The sequence below is a fragment of the Balaenoptera ricei genome, chromosome 1 (assembly GCF_028023285.1).
Source record: "Balaenoptera ricei isolate mBalRic1 chromosome 1, mBalRic1.hap2, whole genome shotgun sequence".
Taxonomy (NCBI): Eukaryota; Metazoa; Chordata; class Mammalia; order Artiodactyla; family Balaenopteridae; genus Balaenoptera; species Balaenoptera ricei.
This window is the reverse complement of record NC_082639.1, coordinates 105,649,831-105,666,255: the sequence shown is the minus strand read 5'-3', so window position 1 is coordinate 105,666,255 and position 16,425 is coordinate 105,649,831.

Here is a 16,425-nt window from a genome sequence, read left to right as displayed (position 1 = left end):
CCAAACAATGATGAAAACCTTTGCTGACGTATTCTCGGTGCCCATGTGACTAGTTACCCCTTCATAAATATTAATGTAGGAATGCACGTCCTGCTTCCAAGCGCTGACCCTCATACCCTAGGTTAGTTATAAAATTGTCCTGATGGCCCTCAGCAGTGCTGAGTGCAGCTGTGAATGCCTCTGGATCATTGTTTACCAAACCCTACTCTGTAAGTTACAATCTAATAAACTGATCCATTGATTACATGGAGCTGCCTGCCTCATTTTTCCTTCTCAAGATGTCTCCTCAGTTCGATGGGCACTTTTTCTTCCCTCTGTCCTCCAACAGTAGAGATCTGTAGCTGTGGGCCACAGTAGCTTTTATTATGAATGTTTGCACTCACCCCAGATTTTGGTTGCAAAACCACTCTCAGTAGATTCTGTTTTTTTTTTTTTTTTTAATTTATTTTATTTATTTATTTACTTTTGGCTGTGTTGGGTCTTCGTTGCTGCACGTGGGCTTTCTCTAGTTGCGACGAGCGGGGGCTACTCTTCGTTGCGGTGTGCGGGCTTCTCATTGCAGTGGCTTCTTTCATTGTGGAGCATGGGCTCTAGGCGCACGGGCTTCAGTAGTTGCGGCACACAGGCTCAGTAGTTGTGGCTCACGGGCTCTAGAGCACAGGCTCAGTAGTTGTGGCACACAAGCTTAGTTGCTCCGTGGCATGTGGGATCTTCCCGGACCAGGGATCGAACCCGTGTCCCCTGCATTGGCAGGCGGATTCTCAACCACTGCGTCACCAGGGAAGCCCCTCTCAGTAGATTCTTGAACTGAAGATGCCTATATGCTTCAGAAGCCTGTGCCCAGAGATGCCCAAATACCACCGCCATAAGCTTTGCAAGATACTGTCAAAAAAGTGAGGTGTAATTTACGTGCATTAAAATGTCCAGATCTTAAGTGTTAGTTCAATGAACCGTTACAATTATGTACACCTATATAAGAAACCACCCAAAACAAAATATAGAACATTTTCTTCCCTGCAGAAAACTCTTTCCTGCCCCTTTCCAGTCAATTCCCATCCTTCCAATCTACCCCAGAAACAACTACACTCTGATATTTAGTGGATAGATACTCTCCTAATTTTTCTTCTAAATTTATGGTTCTGGGTATATATTTAAATATAGAATCCATTTAAAATTAACTTTTGTACACTGAATACAGAAAAATTTACTATTGTATTCCTTTACTGTCTATCCATTTGCTTTCATCAGTTTTTTTTTTTGTTTTAATTATTTGCTTGCTTATATTTACTTTGGGTTTAATTTACACTTCTGTTTCAAGTTTCTTATGGTCAAAGATTGGATACTTGATTTCTTCTTTTTGACAATGTGCATTTGCATTTAAAGCTGCAAATTTCCCTCTAAGCATTGTATTAGCTGCATCCAACAGTTTTGATATATTAGATTTCTGTCATCATTCAGGTAAAAATATTTTCGAACTTACCTCTGATTTCTTCTTTAATGTGTGAGTTACTCAGAGCATGTTGTTTAATTTCTAAAATTGGGGATTTTTTAGGCATCTTATTGTTATCAATTTCTAATATAATACTATTGTGGTCAGAGCATATACTCTGTTTGACTTTGATTTTTAGATATTTATTGAAACTTGTTTCGTGGTCCAGAAAAAATGGTCTATCTTGGTGAAATGCCGCATGCTCTTGAAAAGAATTTTTCACGTTTCCATCAGTTGTTGGGAGTAATGCTTTACAAAGAGTGGGTTTGACCCCCTACTCCAGGTCTCTCCCTCTCCCCATGTTATAGACATTCTCCTCTTCCCACTAGGGACCTGACTCCCAATGCCTCAAACACACTTGCTTAGGAAAGGTTGACCCTAGTCACTGAGTTATAGCATCTTGTTCCCTGAAGCTAGCAGCACTAACTAAAGGCCTTTGTCTTGCTGAGACCCGGAGAGCCTATCTGAGGCCACCAAAGTGCATCATACAGCTTTGCCTGCTCTAGCAATGCTGTAAGTGAACCATATACATCCCCCGTCCTCTTCGAGGCTGGCGTTTGTACCCATTCCCCCAGCTGCTGGGAATGTTGGAGGCTGGTAGATTTCAGCTAGTGTCTCTCTGGGAATTGCCTTCAGCCAAAGAGCCAAAAGAACAAGAGTTCAGCGTCTCTGAGTGGAACCAATAAACTCTACAGACAGTGAGAAATAAAATAAAGGGGAAGGCAGATGGGGACCACAACATCACCTTTCTTTTATTTCCAAACATTTTTACAGAGATATAATTTACATGCCATAAAATTAACTTGCTTTAAGTATACAATTCAACTATTTTAAGTAAAATTATGAACTTGTATAACCATCACCATTGTCCTGTTTTGGAACATTTCTATCTCCCCCAAAAGATCTCTTGTGCCCATTAGCAGCCACTCCTCATTCCCACTCCCCAGCTCTGGGCAACTTTTTTTTTTTTTAATATTTATTTATTTATTTATTTATTTTTGGCTGTGTTGGGTCTTCGTTTCTGTGCGAGGGCTTTCTCTAGTTGCAGCAAGCGGGAGCCACTCTTCATCGCGGTGTGCGGGCCTCTCACTATTGTGGCCTCTCTTGTTGCGGAGCACAGGCTCCAGATGCGCAGGCTCAGTAGTTGTGGCTCACGGGCCTAATTGCTCCGCGGCATGTGGGATCCTCCCAGACCAGGGCTCGAACCCGTGTCCCCTGCATTAGCAGGCAGATTCTCAACCACTGCGCCACCAGGGAAGCCCCTGGGCAACGTTTTTTTTTTTTTTTTTTTTTTTTTTATATATACAAATATTTAATTACGTACTGAAAATAAATTACAGGAAAGAACTTTAAAATGCAACAGAGGACAAAGTCACGATAAACATTCCTGGGCAACTTTTAATTGACTTTCCGACTCTATAGATTGGCCTTTTCTGGACATCATATAGATAGAATCATACAATATATGGTCTTTTGTGTCTGGATTCTTTTACTTACCATAATATACTTTTTTTTTTAATAAAACAGATAAGCAACAAGGATATATGGTATAGCACAGGGAATTATAGCCATTATCTTGTAATAACTTTTTTATTGGAGTATAATTGCTTTACAGTGGTGTGTTAGTTTCTGCTGTGTAACAAAGTGAATCAACTATACGTATACATATAACCCCATATCCCCTCCCTCTTGGGTCTCCCTCCCACCCTCCCTATCCCACTCCTCTAGGTGGTCATAAAGCACCGAGCTGATCTCCCTGTGCTATGCGGCTGCTTCCCACTAGCTATCTATTTTACATTTGGTAGTGTATATATGTCCATGCCACTCTCATTTCATCCCAGCTTACCCTTACCCCTTCCCGTGTCCTCAAGTCCATTCTCTACATCTGCATCTTTATTCCTGTCCTGCCCCTAGGTTCTTCAAAACCTTTTTTTTTTTCTTTTTAGATTCCATATATGTGTGTTAGCATACGGTATTTGTTTTTCTCTTTCTGACTTACTTCACTCTGTATGACAGACTCTAGGTCCATCCACCTCACTACGAATAACTCAATTTCGTCTTTTTATGGCTGAGTAATATTCCATTGCATATATGTGCCACATCTTTATCCATTCATCTGTTGATGGACACTTAGGTTGCTTCCATGTCCTGGCTAAACAGAGCTGCAATGAACACTGTGGTACCATAATCTATTTTTGGGGCTCATCTGTGTTGTAGTATGTATTTCATTCCTTTTAGGTGTTGAATACTATTTCATTGTATGGATAGCCCATATTTTGCTTATTCATTGACCATTTGATAGTTGGAATGTTTCCACTTCTTGCACTATTATGGATAGAGCTGTTATGAACATTCACATACAAGTGTTTGTGTGGATACTTTCATTTCTTTTGGGTAGATAACGAGGAGTGAAATTGTTGGGTCATATGGTAAATTTATCTTTAACTTAAGAAGTTGCCAAACAGTTTTCCAAAGTGGCTGCATTTCCTACCAGTAATGAGTGTGTGACATTTCTGTTTTTCCACATTGTTGTTTCTTCATATTCTCCAATTGACATTGTGTATTTTTTAAATTATAGCCATCTTAGGGAGTAAGAAGTGGTGTCTCATCATGGTTTTGATTTGCATCTCTCTAATAACTAATGATGCTAAGCATCTTTTCATATGCTTATTAAACATTCCCATACCTTTTAGGTGAAATATCTATGTGAATCTTTTGTCCACTTTAAAATTGGATAACTTATTTTCTTGTTGTTGATTGTATTTTATATTCTAGATACAAGTTCTTTAATAGATATATGATTTGAAAATATTTTCCCAGTCTGTAACTTATCTTTTCATTTTATTGATAATGTCTTTTGAAGAACAAATATTTTTAATTTTGACGAAGTCCCATTTTTCAATTTTTTTTCTTTTACCACTCATGTTTCTGTCTGACTCAAGGTCAGAAAGATTTTAACCTGTGTTTCCTTCTAAGAAGTATATAGTTTTAGCCCTTCCATTTAGGTCTATGGTCCATTTTGAGGGAATTTTTGCATGTGGTGTGAGTTAATGGTCTAATTCTGATGGTCAATTGATTTTGACAAAGATGCCGAGTAACTTCAGTTGGGGAAAAGTGTAGTCTTTAAACCAATGGCACTGGGACAACTGGATTGTCTACATGTTCAGGAAGGTCAGGGCATGTTATATAAATGGGGCCCATCTGGGTCACCACCAGTTGGCATCAGAGTTTGGGAAGAACTCCTCAGCATGGGTTGAATAATATGCTCTATCAGGAAAACTCACAAAGGCCAAGGGTAGGCAAAGGAATAGAGGGCATGATTTCCCACACTAATGGGACTCCCTCTATCTTCCTGTCTGTCTCTCCAATCTTAGGGATAGCAATTTGCGCTGTGTCCTCCCCTCTTTTATGGATCCAGGAAGAGTTGTTGATTTTTCAGTCTGTTCAGCTTTTTTACCTGTTGTTAGGATGGAATGGCAACTTCTAAGCTCCTTGCCTGCAGAACCTACATGTATTATCTCCTTTAATTTTTAAAATAAACTTTATTTTTAGAAAAGATCAGGTGTGTTCAGGATGGTATGGCCATAGACATAAAATAAACTTTATTTTTAGAGCAGTTTTAGTTTTACAGCAAAATCAGGCAGAAAGTACAAAGTGTTTTCATATACACACACCCACAGCCTCCCCAACTATCAACACCAGAGTGGTACGTTTGTTACAATCATGGACCTGCATATAGAGTTATCACTCGATGTGCATAGATTACATTAGAATTCACTTTTGGTATTGTACATTCTATGGGTTCTGACAAATGCATAATGATATGTCTCTACTATTATAGTACCACGTAGAATAGCTTCACTGCCCTAAAAGTCCTCTGTGCTCCACCTAGTCATCCCTTTCTCATTCCTAAACCCTAGCAACCACTGATCTTTTGACTGTGTCCATAGTTTTGCCTTTTCCAGAAGGTCATATGTTGGAATCATACAGTATTTACCTTTTCAGATTGGCTTCTTTCAATTAGTACTATGCATTTAAGGTTGCTCCATGTCTTTTCATGGCTTGATGGCTTATTTCTCTTTAGCTTTGAGAAATATTCCACTGTGTGGGTGTACCACACTTTATCCGTTCACCTACTAAAGGACATCTGGGCTCTCTATTATCTTCCATGGATCTATTTATCTATTCTTTCACAATGCTACACTCTTTTGATTACTGTAGCTTTATAGTAAGTTTTGAAGTTGGATAGTGTCAGTCCTGTGACTTTGCGCTTTTTCTTTAATAATGTGTTGGCTATTCTGTGTCTTTTGACTCTTCATATACTTTAGATTCAGTTTGCCAATATCCACAAAATATTGATAACTTGCTGGGATTTTGACTGGGATTGTGTTGAATCTATAGGTCAAGTTGTGAAGAACTAACATCTCGACATATTGAGTCTTTCTATCCATAACACAGAATAGCTCCATTTATTTAGTTCCTTTTTGATTTCTTTAATCAGAGTTTTGTAGTTTTCTTCATATAGATCTTGTACACATTTTGTTAGATTCATACCTAAGTATTTTCTTTTATTGGGTGCTAATGTAAATGCTACTGTGTTTTAATTACAAATTCCACTTGTTCATTACTGGAATATAGGAAAGTAATTGACTTTTGTACATTAACCTTGTACCCAGTAACATTGTTATAATAACTTATTATTTCTAGGAGAATTTTTTTGTCTATCACATTTTCTACCTAGACAATCATGTTATCTGTGAAAAAATACAGTTTTATTTCTTCCTTCCTAATCCGTATACTGTTTTTTCCCTTTTCTTGTCTTATTGCATTAGTTAGGACTCCCAGTGTAATGTTGAAAAGGAATAATGAGAGGGGACATTTTTGTCTCTTTCCTGATCTTCTTGAGAAAGTGAAAACTTCCTCACCATTAAGTGTGATGATTGCTGTAGGTTTTTTGGTAGATTTAAAAAATCAAGTTGAGGAAGTTTCCCTCTATTTCTAGTTTGCTGAGGGTTTTTTATCATTAATGGGTGTTGGGTTTTGTCAAATGTTTTTCTGCATCTATTGATATAATCATATGATTTTTCTTCTTTATCCTGTTGATATGATGGTTTTACATTAATTGATTTTGGAATATTGAACCAGTCTTGCATACCTGGGATAAATCCCACTTGGTGGTGATGTATAATTCTTCTTATATACTGTCGCTAATATTTTGTTGAGGATTTTTGCATCAATGCTTATGAGAGATATTGGTCTGTAGTTTCCTTTTCTTTTAACGTCCTTGTCTGGTTTTAGTTTTGGGGTAATGCTGGCCTCAGAATGAGTTAGAAAGTATTCCCTCTGCTTCTATTTTCTGGAAAAGATTGTGGAGAATTGTTATGATTTCTTCCTTAAATATTTGGTAGAATTCATCAGTAAACGCATATGGGCCTGGTGCTTTCTGTTTTGGAAGGTTATTAATTACTGGTTCAATTTCTTTAATAGATATCAGCCTATTCAGATAGTCTGTTTCTTCTTGTGTGAGTGTTAACAGATAGTGTCTTTCAAGGAATTGGTCCATTTCATTTAGGTTATCAAATTACAGGCATGGAGACATTCATAGTATCCCTTTATTATTATTTTAATGTCCATGCAATCTGTAGTAATATTCCCTCTTTCATTTCTGATGTTAATAATTTGTGTCCCCTCTTTTTTTCTTAGTTAGCCTTAGTTATCAATCTTTCCAAACATCCAACTTTTGGTTTCTTTGATTTTCCCTGTTGATTTTCTGTTTTTAATATCATTGACTTCTGTTCTAATTTTTGCTCTTTCTCTTCTTTTGCTTACTTTGAATTTAATTTCCAAGACTATGAAAGAGAATATATATATAATATAAAAAATGAAATCACTTTGTTATACATCAGAAACTAACACAACATTGTAAATCAACTATACTTCAATAAAAATTTTTTTAAATTAAAAAAACAGAATTATGTTATTTAATCTCCAAGTATTTGGAGATTTTCCAGTCATCTTTCTGTTATTTGTTTCTAGTTTAATTCCACTGTGGTCTGAGAGCAGACACTGTACTTTTTCAAGTCCTTTATATTTGTTAAAGTGTGTTTTATGGCCCAGAATGTGGTTTATGTTGGTGAGTGTTCTGTATCAGCTTGAGAAGAATGTGTATTCTGCTGTTGTTGGATGAAGTAGTCTATAGATGTCAGTTATATCCAGTTGATTGCTGATGCTGATGTGTTTAGCTATGTCCTTACTGATTGTCTGCCTCCTGGATCTGTCCATTTCTGATAAAGAGATATTGAAGTCTCCAACTATAATAATGGATTCATCTATTTCTACTTGCAGTTCTATCAGTTTTGCCTCACATATTTTGATGCTCCATTGCTAGGTGCATACATGTTAAGGATTGTTATGTCTCCTTGGAAAATTGTCCCCTTTATCATTATGCAATGCCTTTTTTTATTCCTGATAACTTTGCTTGCTCTGAAGTCAGCTATGACTGAAATTGTTATTGAGACTTCCACTTTATTTTGATTAGTGTTAGCATCGTATATCTTTCTCCATCCCTTTACTTTTAATCTATACGTGTCTTTATATTTAAAGTGGGTTTCTTATAAATAATGTGTAGTTGGGTCTTGTTTTTTGATCCACTCTGCCAGTCTCTGTTTTTTAACTGTTGTATTTAGACCATTGATGTTTAAAGGAAGTATCAATATAGTTGGCTTAATATCTATCATATTATAAGAAATAACAAGTGTTGGCAAGGATGTGGAGAACAGGGAACCCTCCCTTGTACATCATTGGTGGGAACATAAATTGGTGCAGCCACTATGGAAAACAGTATGAAGGTTCCTCAAAAAATTAAAAATAGAACTACCATATGATCCATCAATTCCACTTTTGGGTGTTTATCCAAAGAAAATGAAAACACTAACTTGTAAAGATATATGCATCCCCATGTTCACTGCAGCATTATTTACAATAACCAAGATATGGGAACAATCTAAGTGTCCATCATTGGGTGAATGGATAAAGAAATTGTGGTATATATGGAGAGTTAGTTCAAGGAAATGAACGTTATATCTTCTTCTTGGATTGATCCCTTGATCATTATGTAGTGTCCTTCCTTGTCTCTTGTAACATTCTTTATTTTAAAGTCTATTTTATCTGATATGAGTATTGCTACTCCAGCTTTCTTTTGATTTCCATTTGCATGGAATATCTTTTTCTATCCCCTCACTTTCAATCTGTATGTGTCCCTAGGTCTGAAGTGAGTCTCTTGTAGACAGCATATATATGGGTCTTGTTTTTGTATCCATTCAGCCAGTCTATGTCTTTTTGTTGGAGCATTTAATCCTTTTACATTTAAGGTAATTATTGACATGTATGTTCCTATTACCATTTTCTTAATTGTTATGGGTTTGTTTTTGTAGGTCCTTTTCTTCTCTTGTGTTTCCCACTTAGAGAAATTCCTTTAGCATTTGTTGTAGACCTGGTTTGGTGGTGCTGAATTCTCTTAGCTTTTGCTTGACTGTAAAGCTTTTGATTTCTCCGTCAAATCTAAATGAGATCCTTGCCAGGTAGAGTAATCTTGGTTGTAGGTTCTTCCCTTTCATCACTTTAAATATACCATGCCACTCCCTTCTGGCCTGTAGAGTTTCTGCTGAGAAATCAGCTGTTAACCTTATGGGAGTTCCCTTGTATGTTATTTGTCGTTTTTCCCTTATTACTTTCAATAATTTTTTTTTGTCTTTAATTTTTGTCAATTGATTACTGTGTGTCTCGGCATGTTTCTCCTTGGGTTTATCCTGCCTGGGACTCTCTGTGCTTCCTGGACTTGGGTGGCTATTTCCTTTCCCATGTTAGGGAAGTTTTCGACTATTATCTCTTCAAATACTTTCTCAGGTCCTCTCTCTCTCTCTCCTCCTTCTGGGACCCCTATAATGTGAATGTTGTTGTGTATAATGTTGTCCCAGAGGCCTCTTAGGCTGTCTTCATTTCTTTTCATTCTTTTTTCTTTATTTCTTTATTGTTTGTTCTTTTTTCTTTATTTTCTTTCTTTCTTTATTCATTATTTTTTCTTTATTCTTTTCATTCTTTTTTCTTTATTTTTCTTTATTCTTTATCCATGACAGTGGATTCCACCACTCTGTCTTCCAGGTCACTTATCTGTTCTTCTGTCTCAATTATTCTGCTATTGATTCCTTCTAGTGTATTTTTCATTTCAGTTATTGTATTGCTCATCTCTGTTTGTTTGTTCTTTAATTCTTCTAGGTCTTTGTTAAACATTTCTTCTATCTTCTCGATCTTTGCCTCCATTCTTTTTCCGAGGTCCTGGATCATCTTCACTATCATACTGAATCCTTTTTCTGGAAGGTTGCCTATCTCCACTTTATTTAGTTGTTTTTCTGGGGTTTTACCTTGTTCCTTCATGTGGTACAAAGTCCTCTGCCTTTTCATTTTGTCTCTCTTTCTGTGAATGTCTCTCTCCTTTCTTAGGATATCAATTATCCTTCTTTTTTAAGTGGTTGCCCTAGAGTTTGCAATATACATTTACAATGAATCCAGGTTCACTTTCAAATAACACTATACCACTTCACGGGTAGTGTGAGTATCTTATAATAACAAAATATTCCTAATTCCTCCCTCCTGTCTCTTTTATCATTGTTGTCATTCATTTCACTTATACATAGGCATATACATAAATATATATATATATATATATATATATATATATATAATTGTTACTTTGTTATTTTGAACAAGCTCTTATCTGTTAGATCAACTGAGATAAGAAAAATAAAAGTTTTTAACTTCACATATTCCTTCTCTAATGCTCTTTCTTTGTGTAGATCTAAGTTTCTGACCTATACAATTTTCTCTTTCTCTGAGGAGCTTCTTTCAACATTTCTTGCAGCGTAAGGTTACTGGTAACAAATGCTCTTAATTTTTGTTTGTCTAAGAAAGTCTTTATTTCTCTTCAGTTTAAAAAGGCAATTTCACAGAATACAGAATTCTATGTTGGTGTTCTTTTTTTCTCTCAACACCTTGAATATTTCACTCCACTCTCTTCTTGCTTGCATGGTTTCTGAGAAGGATGTAATTCTTATCTTTGCTCCTCTATAGGTAGTGTCCTTTTTTTCTCTCTGGCTTCAGTCAAGACTTTTCTTTTAATCTTTGATTTTCTGTAATTTGAAGATAATATGCCTGCTTGGTGTTCTCTGACCTTCCTGGAACTGGGGTTTGGTGTCTGACATTAATTTGGGGGAAATCCTTAGTCATTATTGCTTCAAATATTTCTTCTCTTCCTTGCTCTCTTCCTTCTCTCTCTCATATTCGCATTACTCATACAATACACCTTTTATCGTTGTACCACAATTTGGGGATATTCTGTCCTGTTTTTTTTTTCCAATATTTTTTCTCTTTGTTTTTTAGTTTTGGAAGTTACTATTGACATATCTTGAAACTCAGAGATTCTCTCCTCAGCCATGTCCACTCTGCCAATGAGCCCATTAAAGGCATTCTTTATTTCTGTTACAGTGTTTTTGATCTCCAGCATTTCTTTTTGATTCTTTCTTAGAATTTCCATCTCTCTGTTTACATAACCCATCTGCTTTTGCATGTTGTCTACTTGGCCCATTAGATCCCTTAGTGTATGAATCAGAGTGGTTTTAGATTCCTGGCTTGATAAATCCAACATCCCTGCCATATCTGAGTCTGGTTCTGAGGCTTGTTCTGTCTTTTCAAACTGTATTTTTTTGCCTTGTAATTTTTTGTTTAAAGCCAGACACGATGTACTGGGTAAGAAGAACTCTGGTCAATAGGCCTGTAGTGATGTGGTGGAAGGGTGTGTGTTGGGGAAGTGTTCTACAGTCCTATGATTAGTCTTGGTCTTTTGGTGAGCCTGTGCCCCTGGACTGTGAACTTTACGTCTCAGTCCCCCCTTCCCCCCTAAAGTGGGACAGGATTGCTAGAGAGGGCAGGAGTTGGGTATTTCCGGTCTCCCAAGTTGGTTAGGCTCTGATAAAACCCTAGTAGGTGAGGGTCTGGTAAAGTGGTTTCTTTTGAGGGCAGGCCTTGTTAAGAACAGTTTGCACTGGTGTATATCAAAATGGTTACTTTCCCCTCCCCCTGCTTGAAGCTCTAGGGAATTTTTCTCTGATATTCACTGTGAGAACCTAGTAGAGTTCCTGTAAGTAAAACAAAAGTATTGGGTGGGGGGCGTCCTCCTCTGACTGGGTGCCCCCAGAGGTTTTTTTTTTGTTCTTTTTTTTTTTTTTTAATTTTTATTTATTTATTTATTTATGGCTGCATTGGGTCTTTGTTTCTGTGTGAGGGCTTTCTCTCGTTGCGGCAAGCGGGGGCCACTCCTCATCGCGGTGCGCGGGCCTCTCACCATCGTGGCCTCTCTTGTTGTGGAGCACAGGCTCCAGACGCGCAGGCTCAGTAATTGTGGCTCACGGGCCTAGTTGCTCCGCGGCATGTGGGATCTTCCCAGACCAGGGCTCGAACCCGTGTCCCCTGCATTGGCAGGCAGATTCGCAACCACTGCACCACCAGGGAAGCCCCCCCAGAGTTTTTTAACTCTCGGACGTGTCCACACCTAGCCTCCAGAAATTCATCAGTTACAGTTCAGGTTTTCTTTTTTTTTTTTTTTTTAAGGTTGCCTTTCCTTCTTTTTTTTCTTTTAATTAATTAATTTATTTTTGGCTGTGTTGGGTCTTCGTTTCTGTACGAGGGCTTTCTCCAGTTGCGGTGAGCGGGGGCCCCTCTTCATCACGGTGCACGGGCCTTTCACTGTCGTGGCCTCTCCCGCTGCGGAGCACAGGCTCCAGACGCGCAGGCTCAGTAGTTGGGGCTCATGGGCTTAGTTGCTCCGCGGCATGTGGGATCTTCCCAGACCAGGGCTCGAACCCGCATCCCCTGCACTGGCAGGCAGACCCCTAACCACTGCGCCACCAGAGAAGCCCCCAATTCAGGTTTTCTGATGCCAGTGCTGGTTTTCACTGAGGCTTCTGCTCATAGATTTCTGCTCAGATAAATTGTGATTCTCTGTATCTGCCAGTCTCTCCAGTTTGGGGGGTGGTGGTGTGCCCTGTGACCTCACTTTTCTGAAGGATCTAGAGAAGTTGTTGATTTTTCAGTTTGTTAAACTTTTTACTTGTTGTTGGAATGGACCGGCAACTTCCAAGATCCTTACCTCCTGGATCGGGAATCAGAAGTCCCCCATATTGTTTAATTTTCATGATGAGAATCCAAGGAGATTGGTATTATTATTTAGTAGAGGAAACAAAAGATGTTTTGAGTCTTGCCCAACATCTTGAGGACAGTGGAGTCAGAATCTGAATCAATACAACCTGACCCTGGGGTGACTCCAAAGCCGATCCTCTTTATCAGAAAACAATGCTTATCTTTTAGATACCCAGTGTTCTGTTCAATTGTTGAAACTTTCCAGTGGGGAAGATTTCTCTGCCTTCTTTATCCATGCATTCTAATGTAGGACATTTTTAGGGGCCTAGAAGTCCTTTCTGAGGTTTCATATATATCTCTTCATGTGACTGTGGACATTCCACTGTCCACACTTCTGGTGCAATGAGAACAGCCTTTGGCACTATCTTTATAACATCCCTGCTCATCTCCCTTGGGATCCTGGATCTTGGATCTAGCCCTCTGAGTTCGGAAGGAAAAGCAACTTAAAAAATGACACAAATGTGTCTAGGACCAAAAAAAGGAGTACAGTTATCACCCAGGTAGATGTATACAGGGAGAACTTATACTAGATTCTCTTGTAATGTAAGCTAACTCCATTATCTGCATCCCAAATTGCCTTCTTGCTATATGCTATTGTGATTTGTTTCTCTCTTAACCCCAAACCAGTCTGGAATGACTCAGTCAAGCTGCCACCTGGTGATTTCAGGGCTGAAGAGACTTCCTGGCCATCATGCCTACTTAGAAGTCCCTATAATAAGTACAGTTATTACAGAGAAACTTGGGGAATTTTACTGCATGTTCATCAGCCAGCAAGATAGTCTGAGCATGAAAAAAAAATCTGATTTATGAGATTGTGGTGGGGGTGGTTAGGAGAGTGGATGTTATCTTACCAATGATTTCTCTGGTTTCAAACCTTATTTTCAAGGCTGCTTATTTATTCTTTTGCACCACAAAAGACAATGCGGTTCTGAGATATTCTCATCTGATTTCTGACATAAGAGAATAATGAGACCAAAGTCATGGACTTAACACAAATTGGAAGAGGCTTCAACAAGTGGTATCTGAGGCATAGTTCTGTGATCTAGAAGTGGAATTCCAGAGAATGAATTTCTAGGAAGTTCACCAAGCCCCAGTGGATGTGATGCTGAGTCCCAACTGGCGACAGGGGTATGAGGTTTGAGGAACAGGGAAGAGAAGAGCAAAGTCTATCTAGGTGCCGTCACATGCTGCTTGAGGTGGCTGGGTTGTCCAGTTCTCTCAGGAGTCTGCCCAAAGCCTGCCCACTGTCACAGTCAATGTTCTTGGAGACCCCTGGGTAAGAGAATATTTCTCAGACTTTAATTTCTTCAGTTGGTTGAGCTCTTTAGTACTTTATTGAGAAAGCCTACATCTATCTAGTAAAACTATCCAATATGACTGAAATAAAGATGTCTCCTTTCTCATTTATTGGTCAAGGACTGGTATAGTCTAATTTGTTTCCAGCGTTCCTGAATCTCTTGTCTCTTTTCACTACCTCTCCTGGAGGTCAGTGCACTACACAGAATAGACATTATTTAACAGGATCCTGTAGCATCCTAGGTCACAAAGACACATATTTTAGGCTTTCATTTGTTTTTCTGTTCTCTCATGTCTCTGGCATTGGCTCTGTGAACTAGTTTCCCAAGATTCCTTGCAGTGGTGCATGAGTTAGGCTATACCAGGACCACCCCCGCCCCATAACCCTTTTTGATCCTGTGAAGCTGCCATCTTTTCCAAGGCACATTGTTGCTACTCCAATCAGTGTGTTGAGGGCCTCCTGTCCCACAGTGTAGCTGTGACTGCCATGTCAGCCAGGCAGTTGCCCTTAGACATGGCACTTCCTTAGTATGTCCCTAAATTGTAGCATAAGCACCCCATCCTTGCTGCCAAATTAAGACCCCTTCTTGGCCTCAAAATGACCATCATCCCAACAATGCAGGAGCCAATTTTAACTTTCAATTGAGTAAAAACTTAGGATCTAACACAAGGGTCATGGTCAATTATCTTTTTCCTTTTATCAACCCATTAACAATGACATCTAACTTAGTCTCCCAGGCCTCTTTTCAAAGACCACAATCCTATAAAGAGTCTACTACTCTTTAAGTGTTCTAACTACACTAGCTTTACTTTCCTTCTTTTATCTGGTTCGTCTGTTCTGCCCTGTCTCATAGATAAGGAATATGATTTTTGTTGGGGAGTATTTTATATGGATAGCTCCTCTGTCCAGAGTGCAAATTTCCATAGTTATCTCGTAGAGATATAGAGGGTGTAAAAAATATAGCTATTTAAGTCATTACTGATATTCCCTATAAAGATCGTTTATTTAGAGAAGAATCAAAGGAGCTGATTATTTGGGAGTCTGGATGTTCACTTCCCCTGTATTCTGGGTTCTGAATACACCCCAGTGTAGGCAAACAGGACTGCCTAATACCACCATACTTTATTTTCTCTTTATGAGTATGTAGGTGGCATATATTCCATACATTTGGGTTAGGCAGATGGCTATAGCATTCAGAGTTATGACCAGAGAGGCTGCTGCAGGACTGCGTTCTCTTTCTGTGTTTCCCATGCTATCTAATGTTCTCTTGACCTTGGTTATGTGGGATAAGCTGGGCAAAAGTGGAACTGTACTATGGCATGAGTTCATGCAGCAAAGTGTCGACCCAGGAATGATAGGAGACTTTTCATGTCTTTTGGCTTAGGCAGTGACCAGTTCAGCTTGGTTCTGTCCTAACTCACTGTTTTCCCTCTGGGACTTCTATACTTCTCCATATGTGACAATGCAGTTTGATCCAGCTTTGTCTTTTTGGATTAATTCATTTAACAAATATTTACTGAAAGGCTTCCATGGTGTTGGGCATGGTTCCATGCGCTGGGAATGAAGAGGTGATGGCAACTGATAAATGTTGCTGTGCAGCTGCAGATTAGCAATAAACAAACAAAAGATAAGTTAACTGCCGATTGTAATAAGTGCTGGGAGGGGAAAAAAAACAGGGTGATGCGATGAGTAAAGTAGAGCCTATTCTAGATAGGACAGTCAGGGAACCCTCACTTGATTGGGGCAGTGACTTTTAAACTGATATCTAAGTTTCTAGAAAGAGCCAATCATGGAAAGAGATTGGGGAAGGACATTTTATGTAGAGGGGATAGTAAAGGTGACAGTCCACAGGCAAGAAAGAGTTTGGCTTGTTTAAGGAATAGAAAGGAGGCATTATGGCTGGGGCATAGTGAATGAAGGGGAGAGTGATGAAGGATCAGCAAGAACAAGATCCTGCAGTGCCCTGAAGAGCTGATGATCAGTGTAGAATTGATACTGAGTGGAATGGGAAGCCATAGAAAGGCCTTAAACAGGTGAGGTATAGGATTTGCTTGTACTTAAAAAATCCTTCAGATTGTTGTATAGAGAACAGAATGTAACAAGGAGTGAGAGAACATGGGGAAACCAGTTATGAAGTTATTTATTTAGGACACTGGAAATTCATCCTTAACTTTCTTGTTGACTTCAAGCATCAGATATTATTCAGCTGGATGCCCCTGCTCTAGAAGTCTATTTTTGCTGACTACTAGTCTGGGGAATTTTTACTCTGGTAGGGCATCTATTCATTTTTCCATCTCTCCTTTCACCCACGTATCTTCAGTCCATCTACCCATCCATCCATCCATCCATTCATCTAACCATCCATCCATCTGTCCATCCCACAAACGTT